This window comes from Alosa sapidissima, chromosome 16 (assembly GCF_018492685.1).
Source record: "Alosa sapidissima isolate fAloSap1 chromosome 16, fAloSap1.pri, whole genome shotgun sequence".
Classification (NCBI taxonomy): Eukaryota; Metazoa; Chordata; class Actinopteri; order Clupeiformes; family Clupeidae; genus Alosa; species Alosa sapidissima.
The window spans coordinates 31,403,301-31,415,627 of NC_055972.1; positions in this window are offsets into that span (position 1 = coordinate 31,403,301).

Genomic DNA, 12,327 nt, shown 5'->3' on the forward strand with positions numbered 1-12,327 from the left:
CTTTAAAAACTATACCATTGTCCTTGAGATGTTTGTATTCAGTCACAAAGTCTTTTAAATAGTTCTCAAGAGGATTTGGCTTACTTTGTCCACTAAACATGGCTACAATGAATGGATCAAAATGGCCACACTTCACCAGTATTGGCCAGAATTGGACACCACTACTTCTGAAAAGTGGGATGCCATCAACGTTTACGCTGAGGTGCACATCATTACTCTCCATCTGACTTAAGTAACGGCAGATACCCTTTTCTAAGCCGTAGTACTTGTACTGACCACCACATTTAGGCTCTGTTGTGTTATGCTGCGGTGTAGCAAGGAGTGTCCGACAATCCACAGGCAATAGGTGCCCTTGCTTTCTTAATATGGACAACAAACCATTAAGCACTCTGTGTGTCACTTTGTACTCTAAGGCCCACTGTCTCAGTTCGTCTTCAAAGCTGGTCACTTCAGCTTCATTTGGTTCCTGTTCCGAGTCAGTAGACCAGTAGTCCACATCAGTGTCAAAGTCATCTGATGTCTCAAGAGCATTGTCACTCATTACCCTATCTGGGGTGCCAGGCACATTATCACTGTTGCAACTACTTGGAGTCCCAGGCACACCTGGGACATTTTCAATGCCCTTTTGTTCACCATCACTGTCAGAATAACGTAGCAGTTGATCCAGTTCTCTTTGGCGTTTCCGCCACTGTCTTACTCTCAAAGTCATCTGTAAACACAGGCGTTAGTCAAATAAACAGTAAAACTAAATTAATTTGGATTGAGGCCTATACAAAAGGAACGAGGATGAGATCACAAAACGTACCTTGTTTGGGTGGTTTACTGTATCTCCTAAAAGGGAAGGTCACCTCACTCCTTACAGCACCCGAGAGACAGAAAAAAAGGGTTAAACACATTAAAGTTTTCATTCCCCTTTGCACAACAGTAAAGTGTTGCAGTAATAGCCTACAGTTTACAAGCACATTATGGGCTTTGAGTTTATATGACCCTGACCGTGGTTACTGCCTATTGCATATGACCAGAGACTTTCATGGACTTAAGTCATATATACCTCTTTTTCACCACTGACATGTAATATATGTAAGGTCCAACCTGTAAGCTAATCACGAATGTTGGCCAACATGGAAAGGATCTCTATGGATATATAACAAAAAGGAGCAGAAACCAGTGTGTGGTGTGAAGTTAATTACTGGCACAAGAGCATGAATAAATCAATGACACGCTGTTGCGTTGTCCACATGAGACACTGTCTTCACTTCACTTATTGCAATTTCCACATTACTATATTAGTCAGAGTCTGGACTAGCGTAGCCTAGGCTTAGCTTTGCCTAATAATGAATCACGCTGAAAGCATGCAGACACGCAGCTTCGCGTTAACACTTGCGTGCATGGCGGTGTTTAAAACATGACTGCCAAAGTCTAAGTAACCTGTTTAACATCCAAAGACAGTCATTGCCCTTCTCAAGAGTGAATAACAGAGTTAACAACATCACAGCGAGCCGTTTGAGACGGGAGACCAGAAATAAATCAATAGTAAAACGACTCGTCCACTGATTGCCGTTGACTAATTTTTTCATGGTCGATTACGTCGACTAATTGCAGCAGTGTTTGTATGGGCAGTAGTAAGTTAGAGCTTAACATCAGAAGGCAAACTCAATGTTACACAGCCCACAGAACAGAAGCCAATTTACAGCATTCAATGACCTTTATTTTATTTAAGTAACACTCCGTTGCCTTCTTGTTCATCCCGTCGTCGTGGGGGGGATAAAACTCACATATGCTCAAACCACTGTCCATTTGTTTTCTTAAATCCTCTTGACGCCTAAACCTAAATGTGTTCCTTCCCATTAGTAAATCGCTGTGTCTTCCTTTAGCGTAACTTACTGCTAAAATGGCTGCCACCCAAATGTGACGAAGTTGCCCGAACACCAACACGAACTTAACGAACACGAACGCCGGGCGGGCGCCAGTTAGCAACAAGCTAGTCAGTCAGAACTGCCACGCTGTTAATTGTACCTTTATAGGTGGAGTTTAGAGTCCCAAATTCCCTGTGGAAGATTCTACATGTCGTTTAGTGGCCCAAATTCCCCATATAATGTCCATAATTATGAATCTGCTAAACCACCTTTAAGTGTTTCATAGTTATTACTGTGCGCATGACAAGTTTGCCGCTCAAAAAGTCAAGCTGCTAGCAAAGATCCATTAGAACACAGTCAACCGTCTCTGCCTCTAGCTACTAGCTAGCTTTCGACCTACCCTGTTAGCAACCTAAGATAATCATAGAAATGCGAACCAATTTGCAGGCTACAAACAGTTTACATTTACATTACACGACATGTTCTCTCGTGGCCAGCTAAAATAACATCGAAACTGAACATGAACCAAGACTTCTGTGCAGCAAGCTAACGCAAAACAAAAATGTGTGTCTTTAAGGCATGCTTGCCATTCGCTGCTGTAACGTTAACGTTAACCATAGCAGCCTTGGGGAGTTTAAGACAATATAAGGCTAAACTACCTAACATAAGTACACATGGACATAGAATTCTCTAGGCTTATCGAACTTACCTTCAATTTAGAGGAAAGCATTAGGTTATATCACCAGCAATGCAGGCTGAAGCTGTGCCGTTATTTCTTGCTGTGCCTCGAACACTTCGCCAAAGCCTGATGTGAAGAGCCGTTATTTCAATGCTTCGAACACGCTGAATCACGCCAAATGTCTGACGTGTTGCCTCGACCAATCAGAGTGGCGTTTACATGATGTGTTGCTTCAGCCAATCAGAGTGACGTTGACTGTTTTTTTAAATATTTGGTTGAAATCCAAAGCCTTGGCTGTGACTTTTCTGCTTTTGGTTATTTTGAGATCAGTGGCCATCGCCCCCCTACCCCCCCCCCCCCCCCCCTCTCGGCTACTTAAAATGTATTTATTAATTTAATATACTTTATTATTATTCAGTAGGTCATTTAACTGGTTTATAAAAACAGGAAAATGACCTACTGAATAAATAAATAGGCATGCACATAATAAATCATGTTAAATAATATAGGCTAATCATATGTGGGTGGATGACAAATAAGCCTGAAAAAAGGAATTTAAAAAAACTTCAAATATCATCCCTAAAAAGTGTTTATATGTGTTGCTGTATCTCTAAACTTGACTAATATAAAAAAAAAATTCCAAAAAAAAAAGTGAAATATATATGTATATGTCAATTTGTCATGTTAGTGCCTAAAATTGTCATATGGTGTGACGTGAAAATAATTTGAAATGAAATGAAAATTAGATACTTTTTTCTACTTTAATTTATGTCACTGTACATTTTAATCACATTTGCTTTGATATGCAACATTTCCTTGTGAATATTTAGAAGAAAAACCTAAAATTTAACAAGTTATTTTGTCAAGGTGGAGAATGCTCCTAAGTGTAACCAGATATTTTAGATTAATTCTAATATTTCTTGTAAGAACTCACTCAAAATTCTTGAGGTTCTTGCAGATACCATTTCCTTTGTGTGCTATTGATGTTTTAATGATTTTTCAATTATAAAGTATTTTTTGTGACATTATTTAATGTCACACCAAATGACATGGTGTCACGCCATATGATGAACTGCACCACTCCACCATGTGTCAGAGCAAAACAGGGTTTTTAATGACAATAAAATCATTAACAATGAATTTTGAAGTCACTGTATGAATGGTGTATGCGTGTAACAGCAAAATAGATGAAAGTTTAGTATTTCTTTTTTAAACTTACATGGCATGGTAACATAAAAGAAAAAAGTATGAGAAATATGAATTGTACAGATACATTTTTTTCCCAATTATCACAGATTTAACAAAAAACATATATCTGAATTTAAAACATGTTTTTACAAGAACTTTTATGTAAAAATGCAATTTGGTCATAGGGTGTGACAGAAATGTCATATAGTGTGACTTGAAAAAAGCTGTCACACCATATGATGCAGCGTCACACTATATGACATTTTGACAGTTAAGCTAACTTCCAAGCATACACAAAAGTTTCAAGACTGGGGGATGGAGTAAAAGATGGAGACAAATTGAAGTGATTTTTTTAGACCTTACCATTTCCATTGATTTAGAAGGGAAGCTACATACCACTATATTCAGAAAGAAATCATCCAGGAATACGATACTTAGGGCAGATTCTTTTCATCCCTCACACCTTATTAAGTGTGCTTGCAAAGCAGCACACTTATTGTTCTTCTTAAGTTTTATTATTATTTTTCCCGTCTCCCTAATTTTTTGTCAGCCCTAGCGCCTAGGCCCTTTGAGACAGAGACACCGTTCCAACTTTAAAACGTCCGGTCAGTACCGGTGTAAGTTGGTCGCGAAGATGACGTCAGGTGGGCGTGCCGTTCGTCCGCCATATTGGATTGAACAGAAAGCGAAACTAAATTTTCACAGGTCACAAATTTGATACGAACGCCACGAAACTTGACGTACATTATCCTTGGACCAAGCCTCACAAATGTTAGCGGAAGGATTTTTGATTTTCGAAAGCGTTTGCCCGTCACAGCCAAACGAAATCGGCGGCGAAGCTCCGAAACAGGAAGTCGTCCATATCTCAGGAACACTGTCACATATCGATACCAAATTTTGTATATGAACTGGGGACTCCAGTGTGAGGGTGCATAAGCTAAAAAAAAAAAAAGAAATATTCCAAAAGTTTCCTTCATTTGGCAAACCACCCACGGGTATTTATTTGGTAACTCTCAACATTCACCTTTGCACCATTCACCTTCTATCACAATGCCTTCAAGTATGCTCAATGTCTCTGGGCAGCCACAATGTCTCCGGGCAACCTTGCCCAATCATGAAATCCTTGCTCTGCCATGGGATAGTATGGACTTACGGACTGAAATAGCAAGGAGAACAGTAGCTATATATAGCTTACATAATAGAGTTGTTTTCACATTGACGGTATTCAAATTAAATTTTTCATTATTGTTAAATATCATGATGGGAGAGTATTATTAAAAATGTTACGAGTATGCAAATGCATATGTTTACGGGCATTTAGGTTTTACTGTGTTGTTTTGTTGTAAAGACATGCAAGGCATTCTGGGCCGTAATGAACAGTGGTCGGCAGCACTCCATAGGCTACGTATTAATATGAATAGGTGTTTCTGTAAACCTAGGGATAATAAACAGCTATCTCTGTTACAAAAACGAGCTGGTAATCGCTCATTGAAGAGGGTACTATGATAAAAAGATTGTTTTCCTAAAAGCATGGAGTTGACGAAAGAATAAACAATCAATGTCACGTTAATGTTAAATAGCCTAGAACTATCTGAACGCTAGGTGGCAACGTTGTATTGCATTTCACTAGTGTAGCCTACTTGAAATACGGTGTGAGATTCCCAAGTAAGGAAGGTGCAAATATTATGTAATTTATCATGGGAAATTATTGGAAATGTTATTTCTTGTTTATTCTAATTGCAAACCACACACATCCATTCGGAATCACACGTACACATTTAATACTGAAAGACTATCATTTCGTTTATTTGATGTTGCCTTAGCAACACAGCCTTCAGAGCAAAGATTCTAGAACAGGGCGTCAGAGAGACACGTTTTGAGTTTGTGGCCAAGAACCTAAAATATCGGTTTCCATGTGCTGGATGGTGTGCGTCCTTTATGAAAGTAAGTGTTTTATACAGTTAACGTTACAGACATAATGAGTCATGTTGTAGTGGTCAACATAAATGTGCCCCTTCTGTTATTAGAATGCTAAGCGGAGAAGCATGCTAAGCAGAGATTTAGTATCATTAATTTCTTGTGTGGCTAGCTATAGGGAGGAGGAGATGTAGTGCTACTGTATGTTGCTAATTGGGATTTATGTTGTTTAGCGTAATGCCATGGTCATTTGATATGAGATGCTTGCACTCGTAACTTCGTCACGTGTAACTTTAGGACTGCTATTTTTTTTTTACTAACAGTAATTCACGAAGCACTTTAGCCCTAAAAGTAGCACCTACGTCTGTGACGGCTTAAAAGAAGTGGCAAGGACTCCTAACGCGATGTTTTGAAATGCGTCTACTATTGTCTACAGGAGCTTCCAATCGCGAGGGAACTTGCATTGTAGGCATAACTAAGGGATGCAATAACACCACCAACAACCAAAACTAGCCTACTCATTGTCAACATGTACATGAAATGTAACGTTTCATGTGGATCAAATTAAAATGTTTTCTTTGCAAACGTAAGCATAGGCATATGGTGACAGATTAATTTATTAATGCTGCTGTGTGAATCACGGTAAGCGCGAATGAAGTGGCCACTTCTTAATGGGACCCACTGTATGGAAGTGGGATAAGTAAAATAGAGATGTTTTAAAGGAGAATTCCGGTGTGATATTGACCTAAAGTCTATTGAAACATGATACCGAGTGTGAACGTATGTCTCATAGCCCATCTCGACGTGTCCCCTGCACTCCAAAATCTGGCGCTAGTTAGCCGATGCTACCAACAGCTTTTTCAGTAGTGGTGCTTCGGCATCGGGCTAGCCATGCAAATAAATCACTGTTTTACACCCATTTACGAGGCTCAATGTATCTCCACACTTCATTGGTAGACTTCCGAGGGCCCTGACATTTAAAACGAGACATTGAGAACTTTGAAAAAGCACTGGTAGTTTACTTACAAGACGATTTATACAGACAGTATCTTCACGAAGTTTAACGTTTGCAGCCATCTTGAATTTAGTCACGATAAGTCGAGCAACGAGTAAGAATGAACAGGTATGATAAGGTATGATAAAAATAATTCAGTGGAAATGCATGGATTCCAGTTGCTGCTACTGGAAGAAACTGGAATCCATGCATTTCCACTGAATTATTTTTGGAATCTGATCCCTTATCATACCTGTTCATTCTTACTCGTTGCTCGACTTATCGTGACTAAATTCAAGATGGCTGCAAACGCTAAACTTCGTGAAGATACTGTCTGTATAAATCGTCTTGTAAGTAAACTACCAGTGCTTTTTCAAAGTTCTCAATGTCTCGTTTTAAATGTCAGGGCCCTCGGAAGTCTACCAATGAAGTGTGGAGATACATTGAGCCTCGTAAATGGGTGTAAAACAGTGATTTATTTGCATGGCTAGCCCGATGCCGAAGTACCACTATTGAAAAAGCTGTTGGTAGCATCGGCTAACTAGCGCCAGATTTTGGAGTGCAGGGGACAAGCCGAGATGGGCTATGAGACATACGTTCACACTCGGTATCATGTTTCAATACACTTTAGGTCAATATCACACCGGAATTCTCCTTTAAATAAGATAAGGTTAATCAGAATTCTACGATATGCCCGCTTGACAACGGCAGAGATAGAACTGGCCTTTGGCCATAGCAACCATCCATTTAGAACGACTGGCCTTCATAGCAACCAAAGATCTGAGCTGTGTTGCAATGTGAGGCAAAGTATAGAACGGTGATGAAACATACAGAGACAGGTCAAGAAATATAGTGCAATGTAGACAGTAGTATACAGTTGATTTACAGACGGTGGTTTAGAGTAATATGAAGTATTCCTTTATTCTGAGATAGGCTACATCAATAGGCTCTCAAAACAACCCCAGGCTCACAAAACAATCCCAAACAGACATACGGTCTTTATAGAGCAAATCCATATAGATTATTTGTCAAATAAACCAGTAAAACATAATTTGTGGGATGGAATATATTCACACTCATAGCTCATATTTTTTTAAAAATAAATCAGTGAAAAAGTATCCTGACAAACAAGTAGCTTTTTAATGCCTTGGTCATATTTCATAATTTCAATTCCTCTGTAGGTTACCTGATAGCCCAGTTTGAGAGGCGCAAGACACGTGACATTATTTATTTTTGCAGCCAATCACTGCTGTCATTTTATTTTATTGATTTGATCTCAGTCATAGAAGCTAAATTCGAAGGCAGGCCAAAGGTAAAATCCAACGAATCACATTCAACCCGCAAGCCAATAGTTGAATAGCCCTCTCCTAGAGCTTTTGGGATATTGCCACTGCTCCAACACTGAAAGGCACCGTTACAATGCCTGGATCAAGCCAGGTTCAGCATAGCGTATGCCACTGTCTGCTCACGTTGCTGACCGGACCAGGGCAAGCACACTTTCGCAGTTCCCGCCGGAAATGCAGTCTAGTTAATAATGTGCCTTTTGGCCAATTCCAGCGGTTACGCCGCATTTGCGATGAGGATGAGGACTTTAATAAACAGGCAGACGACATGTCAGAACGTTTCATAAAAAGAGCCTACAAACCAGATATAGTAGCTCAAGCACGGTCCAGCTCAATCTTTGTACCGTCCTGACACCTTGATTAAGAGAAGACGAAAGAGGAACACACAATCTCGCCCTATTTTTGTTATACAACATAGTACAGAGGCTAACTTGATAAAACGAATCATTCAGAATAACTGGGCCATTGTTAATTCTGACCATACCCTCCAACAGGTCTTTCCTGAACCCCCCCTTGTTTCTTACAGGAGGGCCCGACCCTTCGTGATCAGTTAGTTCACAGTTTTCTTCCCCCTGAGAAGAAGGAGAGTTGGCTTAAGAGACCCATCGGTGTACACCGCTCTTTTTTCAGGTAGTCTACGTTTTCTGTTTGTTTTTTGGTGTTGTTTTGTGTGTGTGTAGTTTTTGATTACTGTGTGTGGTTTTCTTGCAGACCTGTTTACTCATTAGGCTAATTGATTATATCTTATTGAGTTAATGAAATTATTGTATTGTGGGTGGGACTTAACTTATAAGTCTGTGGCATTCTCATTCATGTTGCTACTTTGCCCTGAAGAAGACCATGTTCGGTCGAAACATGTTGGCTCAATATTTTAAATGACCTAAGCCATTTTTAGCCTTTTAAAGAATTCCTTCTCCTCTTATATATTTGAGTGCCTGGGACCTGCTATTGCTTTATTGGATTTTCCTTACCCCAAGAGCACCGCTTGAGGACTTGATAACTTCACCTGAGCGCCTGGTTGAACCTCTTGCATGTCATAGAAAATACAAATTAATTGTAACTTACATTGGGTGTGGTAGGAAAATGTCCGTTTCATCATAGTTTGTTGGACGAAGCAGACACCAAGAACGTAAACTGTCTTGAAGAGAATTGAGCAGTGTGGTTCAAAAGCGATTAATTACAGGATGTGTAGGACTAGTTTAGGCAGCGCATGATTGTATGCAGGTGGACCCGCACCTGATTACTTTAAGACCCTTTTAAATGAGCCCCAATTGTGATGTCATACAGAGAAAATATGTTTTTTAAAATGTTTAATCCCCCATTTCTCAAAAAGTATAAACTTAAACGGTTATTTCAACATGTCTGTATGTTAAGCAGTTAGAGCAGCATTCATTTTTGAAAAGGTAAAAAGAAAAGGTTATTATAATAATAATAATAATAATAAGAAGAAGAAGAAGAAGAAGAAGAAGAAGAAGATTTATCATTTTTACACAATATTTCCACTGGAGTGAGTGGTAAAAGATAGCCCAAGCAAAGAATATAATCGAAAAACAGCTGTACAAAAAATATATGCAGAATTTTAATGATCATTCTTTAAGAATACTTGTTAAACTTAAAACATACCTAAATTTTGTATTTGAAATTAATAATATTTCAATATTTGAATGTTATAGTAATGTCATGTCAAAATTCAAAGAAACAAAATTTGAACCCATTAAACAAATAAATAAAAGTAAATATCTAGCAAAAATAACACAGATAAATAAAAAGTCAGTTTAAGTCCGTTTTTCTCTTGCTCTTCTCCTGTTAGAGTGGCTTCCAATCTTCTCCTCCTTCGGCTTTCTTGGGCTTCTAGAGCCCCTTTTAAAATTAACTGTAGGCCTAGGTGTCTAACCCTGGGTTGTTTAAAAGAAAGAAGTCTGGGAAAAAAACACCCTCATCTTCTGTGTCTTTCTTCCTCTTTTTGTTGTTAATCCATTTCCATGCTTTCACCTTGTGCACACTCCATGTTGTTGTCGGTCTCCGTATATGTTTCCAATAGAGCCTGGGCCTGAACTTCCTGACACGGAGGGCACCAATTCAACGGACTGTTGAGTGCATGGGAGGCTGTCCTCCTCCGAGCTGGGCCTACCCTGCAATGCGGAAACAGCTTCTCTCCCCTCTTCTGCCGTAGTACTCTTGCTGTCTTTTCCTTTGTCCTCCACCTCCAACGTTCTGCAGGTGCACCGAATATCCGCTCGGCAGCAGCCAGGGCATTTTATCGCAGTGCAGTCCCGCTCAAAGTGTCCCTGCTGCAGACATTCTCTGCAGGTAAGGTCTGGGCAGTTTTTCATGACATGACCAGGGGCCTCATGTACAAAGCTTGCGTACGCACAAAAATGCTGCGTACGCCACTTCACGCTCACGTCCGGATGTACGAAGACTGACTTGAATGTGAGAATGTGCAGTCCTCCACGCAAACTTCATGTCTGGCGTACGCACGCTTCTAGTGGGGTTTTGTCCGTTGTCGACACTTAGTAGCGATGTATTGAAATTGCAAATAAGTATTGGTTCACGAGTCAGTCGCATTACACGCAAAAGCCATTATTTAAAGTCAATCAATCAATCAACCAGTCTGTCGATATCAAATTATGTACATATTATTGACACCACAGGCGTATGGGAACAACCTATCCCCAGCATGCATCCACAGAAGTGACAATATAAAAGCGTGCGCAAAATGTGGCAATAATCGATAGGTTGATAATGGCAGTTTTGGCCTTGTTAGAGGATGTTGCTAATGGTCACATTAGAAGGGAACGGGTGTTTCTTGATTATCATGATTTTTTGGCCCATGATGATGACTGGCTTATCAGCCGATTCAGATTACCAAGAGCTATCCTCTTGGAACTCTGTGCTGAGTTGGGCCGGCTTTTGGAGAGAGAGACGGCGAGAAGCCACGCATTGCCAGTTCCACTACAAGTCCTGACCACCCTTGGTTTTCTGGCAACAGGAGTATTCCAGAGGGAACTGAGCGACCGGTCAGGAATGAGTCAATCGTCCCTGAGCCGCACCATGCCGGCTGTTTTGAACGGCATTATCCGCATGTCAGCCAGGTATATAAGGTTCCCATACGATGCAGTTGATCAGGCAAACATCAAAGCGCAATTTGCAGCGATTGCCGGTTTCCCCAATGTAATCGGAGCGATCGACTGCACACACATTGCTATAAAGGCGCCATCTGACGGGGAATTTGCTTACGTTAATAGAAAACATTTCCATTCTTTAAACGTGCAAATAATCTGTGATGCCCAAATGCGCCTTACGAATGTAGTGGCAAGGTGGCCTGGGTCAACCCATGATTCATACATCCTGAGAAACAGCATGGTTGGGAATAGGTTGGAGGCTGGCAGGGTGCGTGATGGGTGGCTAATTGGTAAGCAATTTCAAACACTTAAAGGGAAATTTTGGGTAGCCTATGATCTAATTGTTCCAAATGCTCATTAGGAGACAGCGGTTACGCTTTAAAGACGTGGCTGTTAACCCCCCTCACCAACCCACAGACTGACCGAGAGCAGAGATACAACAATCTCCATTCCCTCACTCGGTCAGTTGTGGAACGATCTATTGGGCAGCTGAAAGGCCGGTGGCGCTGCCTTGACCGCAGCGGGGGGATACTGCTGTATCGCCCTGAGAAAGTGTGCCGCATTATATTAGCTTGTGGAGTCCTGCATAATGTTGCGCACAGGCACAGCGTGCCACTGCGCGAGGTAGTAAACCCACCAGACGACATAGACCCAGGACCAATTAATGTGCAGCCCGACCAAGATGCCATTCGAACCCGACAGCAGTTAGTGGCCAGAATATAAAAAGGTAAACGGAGACAAATTAATTTTTTGACCAATTCTTTTAATGAGTTACTGATGTCAACGAGTGCGTCAGTAATCTGTTTGAGGTGGCTGTTGATGTCAGCAATGCCTCTGACGATTTCCTCCTGTGACTCCAACACAGCGCGCGTCAGCACTCGACCTGTCGAGTGGACCGCAGCAGCAGGGGGATGGGAACCACTAGAAGAAACACCGGAGACGCCTGGCTGGACAGGAGGGTCCGGCTCAGCCTGTGGAGTTGTTCGGAGTGGCGTGGAGTGGGTGCCACTGAATGCTGGGCTATCTGAGAGAAAATAATATATATAATCATATTAAAATCACATTATGGAAAATAAGCCAAAGTGTTTGTTTTAAATGAAGGGGGTGTAAATCGACACAATGATCTTCAAACACAACATATTAACAATGTGTGCGTATGAGCGGCTGTTCATTACAACATACAGAGGGAAATACAGGCTAGATGAGAAAGTTCTGCAAATAAATG